Below are 11,404 nucleotides of genomic sequence, written 5' to 3'. Positions count from 1 at the left end.
GATCAGCTCTAGGCATGATGAAGCGGATATCGTCCTCTTTTGGAAGGCCAAACAAAGTAGTTTCGTTTCACAATGAAACACACAGCGCCTTCACGACATGGCGGCAGCAACAATACTACAGCGAGAGTAAAATGTACATCTTCTTTCTTTGCGTGAACATTTGGGTGGTGTTATGCAAATCTTCCCACATCGTGACGTAGACATGTGGGGGTGTGTTAGAACGAGCCGTTTTATGTAGGCGTGGTTGACTCTTAACTTTTATAAAGAATATCTCTTTGGATTTGAGACTTTAGTCTTTGCAACTTTACAAATCCTCTGTATGCACCAAGAGCTTGTAACACTCCAAAGACAAAGGAAAAATTGAAATCGCTATCATATGACCCTTTAACCAGGAAATTAACGTTCTTAGAATTGACAGACAGTTGAAACTGAGATGTCAATTAAGTACTTACAGCGGATCTAAATATTTATAATTAATTGTAACTAGTTATAATTAATTATTCATATTTCCCCTTTGAGCTGATTTGCTACAGTCACTTTACAGTCAAGTGCTATCATAAAAATAGACTTACTTGTAGGTTTAAAATTCTACATGTCACATTTATTGTCCAACTACAAACATTTCAGCGAAATTTATATTTTAGTCAGAATTATTGTGCTCCTATTTAATTGAGCTCTGTCTGTTTGGCGCACATGCGCGTGGCAGCGCCCTTTCACTGAAGTCTGTGAAGTTTAGTGGAGAATACCAAAGTAGAAGGCTCATGCACTTCTGACAGAAAAATGGAAATATTTCCATGGCTTTCTAACATTTACAGATGGAGACTATACCTGTGAAATGTAAGTTATGCATTCAGGAAGACAGCACATCTCAAACACATTAAACAGCACGAGTAGCCTAGTGTCTCTGTCAGCAGCACATGCAGCCTTTCTGTCAGAGCATATGACGGGCCGAGCCGCTTAAACTACCGGTAATATGTGAAACGAAACTATGTCTTACCAGTTTTTAAAGGCCTTAATATGAAGCTTGTCACATGTTTAGAACAAATTGGATTATGCACTTTCTCCGCAGCAGCTCAGTCTGTGTCCTCCGCTATATTTTCAGATGCGCTCCTATCAAACTACTGTATATCTGTTACAGAGGAGGCTCCCGTACTGCCTCCTCCGCACCACCAGAGGGAACTGTCCCCAGAGTATTAGCGATCTCCCATTCGGACTCCATTTCCCATCATCCCTCATACCTGGGACTGATTACACAACCACACCTGCATCTCATTCACACACTCACACACACACACATATAAGCCACACCATTTCACGAACTCCTTGCGAAGTCTTGATTTGCCCCGGCTGTCATTTCCAAGCGTTATACCCGTGTTTGTTTTCTGTGCTTTGATCTTGGACTGTTTCCTGATTCTCTGATTGTTATCTGCCTGCCCCGACTTGGATTGTTTCACCTAGACTCTGTTTGCTAGCCGCCTGCCCCGATCTCTCGCCTGGTTCACGATTCTGTCTCTGCCTTGTCTCTACTGTTCTGCCTTGCCGGTATTTGACCCTGTATTGTCTGACTATTCTTAATAAACTGCAAATGGATCCAAACCCTTCTGATGTGTCGCAACAATATCGATATAAATGGTATTGCCTCATATCGAATCACTTATAAAGAAAATATCAATATATCATACAAACTCGATATAGCGCCCAGCCCTAATTGTCGGATACATTTGTTGTGTCATCTTTAACCCATTGTATTCTCATTAAATTAATTTAATATCAATTTAAATAATTAATGTCATCCTGTAGTTGCTCACGGCACTATAATTGCACATTCACTAGGTTCCAAGAACATTCAACTGATTGCTGGATACAGAGGCGTCATGCCCATTCAAACCGAGGGGGCACGGGTCCCCTCAGAATTTCGAGCCAAGTGGATTTGAAATGCAACTTCCAAAAGACAAAAATAGCCGAATAATATTTTTTTATTTGATACAATCACACAGGTGTGATGTGTGGCACATCACCAGCTGCTAAATTCAAATCTGCGTTAGCTGGCTGGCGCAGAGCCAGAGACAGACGAGTTTTTAAAGCGCTGTGCATTATAACGAATCACACTCGATTCTTATGAGCTTATGAATGCAATGACCAATTAGAGGCGATCAGATGAATCATCGCTGAAACGCCGGAGCTTTGTTCACAGCGCGCGCTCGCTGACTGAATTCTGCTCTCTGGCAAATTAATTCTCTCATCTGAAATAACGAAGTGCAGATGAGCGTACGATGTAAATAAGATATACATTTCACAGTGTAAACAGCTTCAGTGATTATAATGGGAGTTTTTGAGAGGATTTGAACTCTGGCTAGACTGAAGTCAATGATAATATTCTTTGATAATGTAAATGTTCTTTGCTCTATTTCTGTTCAGTGTTATAATTAGTAGCCTAACTTACAATGTTTTTATTAAATTCACATTAAATACAAAGTCAATCGTATTAAAAATATTATATGGCATGACACCCATATCTGGTATGGCCTACTAAAGTAAAAAGACAGGTTTTATGTGTAGTTAATAGGTTATAGATCGGTATAGATCAACTAACATGATATGATATGTGTGTGTGTGTGTGTGTGTGTGTGACATATGCCCTATCTAATTTCAATAAACAGTGGTCATCTGTCCATCTCTTTGTCATTGAGGTCTCCTGCCCCCAACAAGGCTTTTACAATTTACACTTACTCCTCCCACCCACCTTCTGCTGTTCCAGCCTTTGTCAATATTCTCATTCTGTTACCTCACTGTTCCATCTGAGAAAGCATTCCCTTAAAATACTCCCCCATAATCCCCTAAACCAATACCGGATCAATAAAGCTACACCGCCTCATATCACACACACACACACACACACTTACCCAATATTTGCTTATCAATGTCCTGATAAGTTTTTAACTCTTTCTTTTTTTCTCCAGAACTGCCTGATGTCAATAGCCCCTGCTCCCTGTTCTCTGTCTGGCAAATATCATGCTGTGTCGTGGATTTGGTCGATTAGCAGTTTTGTTTAACATTCAGGGACATTCACTTAAATAACAATACAAGTCCTCTGATAAAGGATTATTGCCATACTGGAAGTTTAACACTATCCAATTTTGATTCTATCTGTCCCTTTAGTTTTAATACTTCCTAAAACAAGTTTTTCATTATACATACTCATATTTACACAAGTGTAAAGTATTACAGTTTATTGAAGTATTAAACTTAATGTGAGAGACTTCAAGTAACCCTGCAGACACAAACTTACTATCCCTGTTAAACACAAAATATGTCTTATTTTATTATATTATATTTTATTTATTTAAATTTTTTTCTGTAAATGAGTTTTAGCTGAGAGCAAAGATGTAGGGATAACTGTTTCAAACTGAACCACTGTTACAAGTCATAACAACAAATAACTAGTGTATTTTGCTTGCACCTCACTACCCATAATTTACTGAGAACTAAGAGGAACTCTTATTTAATATTTAGTGTCACCTGAAATTCAAGATGTCAGAAATGCAAAACACTACAACTGTCCTTGTTTAGGATCTGATCTAGCTGCTTGGCGTGAGGAAGACCATAAGAGAGAGAGTGAGCAGTTAATGAGAGAGCACTCTGGTGGTATTAGACTGTTTAGTGATTAACTTTATTTTCCACAGCAAAAAGTCAATCAATAAATAAAAAATTAACAGGAAGCAGTTGTAAACATGACAATTGTAAAGTTACATGCACATATTTATTACAACCCATTAAAGAAAATGTAGTTAAAATTTGTGCTCAAACAACATCTTAATATTACCATTTTTACTTCCACAATGTGCTGCATCATATAAAAATTAAGTAAATAGATAATGTTTAATGAGTCTGACTTTGTTGATCAGGAATATAATGGATTGTGTATTTCCTGAATAAAGGCAGTCATGAATGTGTTATCGCTGTAACCTTTATTACATTAATAACAGCCAGCATTAAATTACTGTTAACCTTTGACAAGATTTTAGAAAGGCTGTGTTACTACAATAGTAGCCTAAATTAGTGCCTAAATAGCTAATGGAATAATCATTAACCAGTATCTTTCACGCCCTAGGTGACATTAGCCAAAAAGCTGTTTTCTGAGTAAGTTTCATTAAGTTATATGTTTGTTTTTTTTTCTAAATAAGGTGCATTTTGATGAAAGATTAGAAAGACTAATGTTCACAGGAACATGTTTCAAGAAAATCAATAAGGTTGAATTTAATTGTGTATTTTCTTCAATAAGGAAAGCACTGCGACATTAAAATTGCACAGAAACTGAGATGAGGCTTAAAAATCAGTACTCATCCAGCATGGTGTTGACACACAACAAACATACAGCATGGTTTATTAATCCAAAGCTTGATATGGCATGTCAAATCCATATCAGCACTTGAGAAGAAACATTGTTGATGAAGAAGACAAAAATCTTTCTTCTGAAACTTTAGATAAGCAATATCAGGGGTCTCTAATGAGAAAAAAACTAAGAAGAGACTAAAGCAAACATCTCCATTTAATATTTAATCTCATTGCTATTTAGGAAAAACAACTGAGATAATAAAGGAATCTATGGGAAAGTAAAAGGTTCCAGAGCATCATTATTATTATTATTATTATTGTTGTTGTTGTTGTTGTTGTTGTTGTTGTGTTGTTGTATCCAGTGCTGTCAGAACTTTGGGAGCAGTCAAACATTTTGGATGACAAACACAAATCCTTTAGGACTTGTGAAACAGCTAAGGTGCTTCCATCTCTATTGATTTATTTAGAGGAATCCTATAAACGCTTGTCAGTGCTACCTAGCTTGATGACACCTCAATTAGCTCCTTAATCAGCGCCCACAGCCTGACCTCCACTATCTTTAGCCTGTAATGATGGGATTTCTGAGAGTTAGATTGCTACAAGTCAGCTTACTTGACTTCCTGACACCAATCCAAAATCAACACACACTGCACTAGAGAGCGAAGGAAAGAGTTCGTCCTGAACATTTTTATTCTCAAAGGGCCATCACATTGACTTATATTCCAAACATTCAAGGTTATGATGCAAAACTACATTTTAACATCTTTTGAGGCTGTAACGGCGGTAACATCGAGGTGGATGCGTTCCCTCCGATATCTAAATTAGTAGTCAATATGGGGTTTTCAGTGTTTTGATGGTTATGGCGTGGCTGATAGGTTGTTGCTATTGGGTTGATAGGTTGTTCTGGGTGGTCACAGAGTGTTGCTAGGTGGTTACTATTAGGTAGCTCCCATGTCCATATGATATTCTAGTCTCTCAAAATGGCTTGGGTCCCTCCATCACTGTAAGCATATGAGATTTTTCCTGTTATAATTTATGTTCTAAGATTTATTTTTAACATTAGTATTTTCTAGTGGCTGTTATTATGTGTTTGTTGTACACAAATTATATAGTGGGGTTGTCTTGCCAATAAGGCCGTCTTTTGCCGTCTGTGGTATTTAGACCTGGGCTTGTGTCCAGTGTGACTGCCAGAAGGGATTGCAGCAGCTTTTCCAATTAAAGCCTGGCTGCTACAACTCGTCGCCACACCTTGGAATAGACACAATAATGCTAAGAAATCTGTAAACAAACACACACCGGACATGATACAGAACTGAGAGAATTTGAAAAGGCAAACACACATATTCAGATGTGAAAAAAAACAAACAATACAAAGTTTGATTACAAAAGTCTGTGTAAAATGTTAAAGTGACAAATGCGTGAGGGGGCCACAGATTTGTGCTGATTTATGGGTTTGTTATTGTCTAATCCTGTGCCCCGTGTCCCTCTGTGCCAGTAACAAAAAAGGGATTACATCCTTGTTGTGGTCACACAAACACACTACACACCTTGAGTGCTTTTTTACCGCCATCAGTGGTGCAGAGGGGAATTGGGCCTGGTCCACAGCTGACACAAGGTCTCCTACACTCAAATGCACTCTCATACACCACAACCCAGCAACTGTGGCCCACTGACTCAGCAAGATACTTAGTGTCATCCAGATATGCCAGTTCATGACAGCATTGGAGAAAACACCCCTACTGAGTTTAGGATATATGCAACACCCACTGTACATTAACAAAAAATGAAAACTGAAAATTCTGTCATAACTTACTCACTCTCAACTCATTACCAACCCATGTTCTTACTTGCGAGAAAAAAAAAAGAGAAAAAAAAAGAGATGTTTAGCAGAATGTTTAAGCTGCTAGCTCTGTGCAAATGGCATTTGAATGCTACATTTGGGATGATTTTCAACAAATGGCAAATGTGTTCTTCACACAAAGCTACTGTATGGCCTCTTTTGTATGGATTACTGTATGGATTTTGAATATAGTATATAAGTCATGTGGACTACTGTCATGGTGCTTTTTGTCCTTTTTGAAGCTTGACACTTGAACTTGAGATGTTTCTGCTAAACATCTTGTTTTGTTTTCTACAAAAGTAATACATATTTTGGGTAAACTACTTTAAAAGCAAGCACTGAATTGTTATCTAGTTTTATTATGTTGTGTAGATGGGGTTCCTGCGATTGTTACAAATGTTATTCATTGCACTATTCCACCTCTTTAAATCACTTAAACCGTCATCTTGCTTATGCAAAATAATACAAAAATAGAAGCTTGATTTTTTTTTTTTTACAGAAAGACATTACCATGTAAAGTTGTAGTAATACACCCTATTTCACCCATGCAACATATTTTTTAAGGGAAAGACCTCCAGTGGTCTTTTGAAGGTAATCACAAGCCAATAGTGTTTGCTGTTTGTAAAATACTGCTGTTTCAAGATGACAGGTTCAAACTTTGCCTACTGTACTGTTGAGTCTTTGTTGGGTAATAAACACTGTGCTGTAGTGACTCTAGTGTAGAGTCCAGAAACACATCACACACTGAATCACAGGATAAAACTGGTCATAGTGAAAGCAAATGTTCTCCAGGGGCAAGTCCGTATGCCCCACTCCCCCCATCCACCCACTCAGAGTGCTCTGCGAGCCTGTTTCATTGTGTCTCTTTGGCACATGCTGCACTACAGCAAATTCAGGATGGGGCCTGTATCTCACACTCACACACACTGCAACCTCCTGAGTATTACAGAAAAGTACCCTACAATTTGAGGCTCCCAGAGACAATAAAGTTTCGCTCGCATTTGCTACCAATACTCATTTTAAACCCAAAAGCATCCTAATAAGAATTGTCTTGTAAGATTATAAAATAACATATTTTAAATCACATCTTTTAGATATGTGCTCCCGATAAGACTATTAGGATTCCCAATAGGATAAAATATCCCTCTTGGATATCAAAAGAAATATAAAGAAAATATTTCAGGATTTTAAACCTACAGCGTTCTTTGTGATTTCCTTTAACTATCCAGTAACAAGATATTATTCCATTAGTTATAATAAATCTTGTTGTAATTTAAGTTTATCCATAAGATCTTAATTGATTCTTAGAGGATTCTTATTTGATCCCATTAATATGGGTTTCAGATTAGATAGATAGATAGATAGATAGATAGATAGATAGATAGATAGATAGATAGATAGACAGACATGGATATTAGGGCTGTCTCGAACCTGAAATAACCTGACTGTTCACCCACTAACATTCACTAAAATCTGCCTCTATACTTCTAACATTAAAGTAACTCACTAAACGTCAGCATAATAACATGACATACGTTTCGATTTATACACCACGTTTTCTTTTAAAACAAAAGTATACCGGTGTTTGACTTACCAGTGGTACAGTGAGCTGCTGCTGCTGCTGTGTGAGTGTGTGTGGGTGGGCGTGGATGCTGCAGGATCGCGCTGCGCTCCTTGTCTTTGTTTGCCGCTTCAGCTGCTGCTCTAACTGTGATGCCTCCCTATCGGCATACCGCGCGGTCCTAGCGCCGCCTATCACAAGCCCACTGAATACAGTCAACTCCTACTGCAGGCTGTCCAAAAACATCTGCATTCATGAGTTACTAAACTGTCATAACCTTACCTTGGAGCCGAACTTACTGCAGTCAAATGTTATTTGTTGTGGACTACACAATTATTGACCATATACATAAAACTGCCCACTATTTTTAATCAATAGTTTGAGAAAGAGTATGTAATAATAATAAACACTTAACTGGAGTGCCACACTGCGTGTTTAATTTAGAACGTCCAGTTCTTAATTGTTATTTCTACTATTCTATCTATCTCTAGAAGAGTCTATCTCTTCAATAAAACTGATAATGAGTCAACAGAACCTAACCTTGTGAAATGCACTGCAGTCAGAATTTTCAGTGTCTGAGAGACTGCTGCAGCATACTATAAACATTTACATGGTAGGCTACTCATTTCCTGTCTGCAACAATGAAAGAAACAAAGGAAAGTTTTGGGGGAAACTGACTACATTTATATTCCCTGATCTAGTTTAACCTCACATTTGCATATTGGTGGCCATTTACCTGTTTACATAAACAATTCTGTGCTGACAAAATTTGAATTCTGTGATCTAGTTTACCCTATGTTTGCATATTGGCCACCATTCACCTTAGTGAACATGGGCAATACTATGCTGTATGTTTCCAAGGGTCTTTTCACATAATTTTCTCATTATTTAACATTATTTTCAAAACAGGTAAGTGTTTAAATTCCATGCCATTGCTATTAATATTTTGTGTGCTTTAGCAGAGCTGAAATATTGTATTCATCATCATCCAGGACCAGGATTTAAATTACATGTAGTCAACAACATTTGATGTTTGTCAGTGACACTAATGCTTGCTTGAGTTGTTTTTTATACAGTACTTTGAACTGATATACTTACAAAAATCAATATAAAGTAAAATATAAAACAAAGCTAACCCCTGGGCAAAAACATGTTTTTAACTGCAATAAATACAGCACAAGTAATGTGGCATTTGGCACTGGAGAATGACATGGAACAAATAATGAGAGATAACAGAAGGTGACTTTTTATGTTATTAACTGTATAGCAATAATTTTTTATCTTTATTAAAGTATTGAAAGGACAATTTATGTGCATCACTGTATTGTCCTGATAATGGTTGGGTTTTAGAATTCCTAAATGAGTCAGTCTAGTGATTAGTAATTAAACCACATTAAAATCTAGTAAACATAATTAGTAATTATTAACCAGATACATTTATGGATCAGTTTCAGCAGAATGCTCTTAATGTTTTCAGAGTTTCAACAATATTTTTCTTATGAAATTTAAAAATTACATTAATTATGTAAATGTACAGTAAACTGTAGGACTGTAAATTTGGCTCCACCATGTTATTATTTAAAAATGTATTTGTTTACTTTTTTTATTATTTCATTTAGACCAGGTTTTTATTATTATTATTATTATTATTTTGTGAGCTAATGAATTTGACAGTATATCTAATATACGTTCTATGAGTTACATCATTTTGCTGCCGATAAAAAAAAAAAAAAACTTCTTGCACATAGGCTGTATGATAAATGCTACATTCCATTTCTGGAGCAAATACATATTAAATTCTACTGTTTAAAAGTTTGGGGTCAGTACGATTTTTAAAATGTTTTTGAAAGCATGTTCACCGAGGCTGTACCAAATCGGGTAAAAACAGTGATATTCTGAAATATAATTATAATTCTAAATAACAAATAAAATAATAATAAAATTCATATTTTAAAAATGTAATTTATTCATGATCCTTCAGCAATCACTCTAGTATACCGATTTGGTACTCAAGAAACATTTTTTTATTATTATCAATAGTTAAATTGCAGTTGTGCTGGTTAATAATCTTTTTTTTTTTCAGGATTCTTTTAAAAAGTACAGAATTTATTTAAAATATAAATCTTTTGTAACATTATAAATGTCTTTACTGCAACTTTTGAAAAATTAAATGCCTCCTCACTGAATAAAAATGAATTTCTTTATAAAATAATTATAATAATAAAAAAAACTTACTGACCCCAAACTTCTGAATTATTATTATTATTATTTTGTGTGTGTGTGTGTGTGTGTGTGTGTGTGTGTGTGTTTGTGTGTAACAGCGCAAATGTACACACATGCACTTGCAAACACATCTCTTTTTATGCTTTGAAGAGTTTGTTTAACTGTAAAACGAGGGATACAATCATTCATGGCTCATTATACAGATATATGACCTTTTCACTTCAAAGATTCAAAGATTGCAAAGCATTGAGCAAACACAAATCCTGTGATGTGTCAAAGTAATAATGAAAGAAGAGTAATAGCAATGTTCTCTACTTTCTATGTCACACACACAATTAACCCTTTTAGTGGCAACAACATTTGGAATCATACCAAGGTTAGCACAGTTGCCAGTAGAAGTCAGTACAGTTTATACATGTTTGGATTACACACTCATTTCTACTCATTATTTCTGTATGCCGACAACACAGAAACTGTATGTGACAGCACTGAGTTGTGATGTGATGTAGTGTATGATGGGCAGGTTTGTGTTTCTACCTATTTCTCTGTATAGAGTTTGATGACAGTAAACTTTATTGGTGTGTGACCTACCTGTGATTTGGAATTTTGTCATATAGATGCACACCTTGGTGAAAACATTAGCCAAAAGAAAAGGCTTTGCCTATTCCAGCAATGCCATTCTGACACATACATGCTTGTTCATCTCCATCCCTTCTAATGAAGTTTAATTGTGTCATCTTCTGTTCATTCATCTGTAATAGCACAATGGAAATAACAAAGAAGAACATTTTTCACACACTCACTGGACATAATAAAACATTTAAGTATGCTAATTATTTTGTAGATAATGGTACAGTAAATGCTGTTAAAATTCAATTGTTTGACATCGGCAGTTTGAATTAGAAGAATTTTATATTTCTTTCTTTTTCTCTATTATGATGTAACAATGGGAGGATTATTATTTTTATTTCTTTTTTTTAGGCTCGAAACACATGCTTAACTACTTCTTGTTCACTTCCTGAAAAACACAAGAAGCATTTTATCACTAGTAAGCCTACAACAAGACTGAAGGGCAAACTGCATTTTATGTATAATTTATAGTTTATCTATGTATTTTGTTATTTTCATCCTCCCACACATGGGAAATGTAGTTTTTTTCTTTTTCTCAAGCAAGACTGTGTCCTCACAAATGGGCTAAACGAGTAGTATTTTTATGGATATTCTTAATCAACACAACTGTACAGTGAGCAACTTGAATGTGATCAATATCAATTAGTTTCTGCCATGACAATGAATTGACATTCCCCAAAGAAAACACAAAACTAAAAAGAAAAAAAAATTAACAGTTGAATTCCGAAGTGTGTCGGAACACAATTATTAACAAAATATGCATTTCAGTCTCAGTATTACAGCAAGGGGCCTGACAACAGGCATTAGAGTAAATG

General features: G+C 35.9%; 1 protein-coding gene across 1 annotated transcript in view; it reads right to left on the bottom strand.

Moving 5' to 3' along the window:
* Window positions 1–7,868, bottom strand: part of LOC107662488 (neuronal migration protein doublecortin) — a 94,638-nt gene extending 86,770 nt beyond the window's left edge. The window contains exon 1 of the mRNA XM_016452530.1: window positions 7,770–7,868. The gene's annotated coding sequence lies outside the window, so the exon portion shown is untranslated. The remainder of the gene's footprint in view (window positions 1–7,769) is intronic.
* Between the last annotated feature and the right edge of the window lie 3,536 nt (window positions 7,869–11,404).

The sequence above is a fragment of the Sinocyclocheilus anshuiensis genome, unplaced genomic scaffold (genome assembly GCF_001515605.1).
Source record: "Sinocyclocheilus anshuiensis isolate Anshui unplaced genomic scaffold, SAMN03320099.WGS_v1.1 scaffold1229, whole genome shotgun sequence".
In the NCBI taxonomy this organism is placed as follows: Eukaryota; Metazoa; Chordata; class Actinopteri; order Cypriniformes; family Cyprinidae; genus Sinocyclocheilus; species Sinocyclocheilus anshuiensis.
The sequence above is the reverse complement of the archived record's forward strand: the minus strand, read 5'-3'. Positions and strand labels throughout refer to the sequence as shown.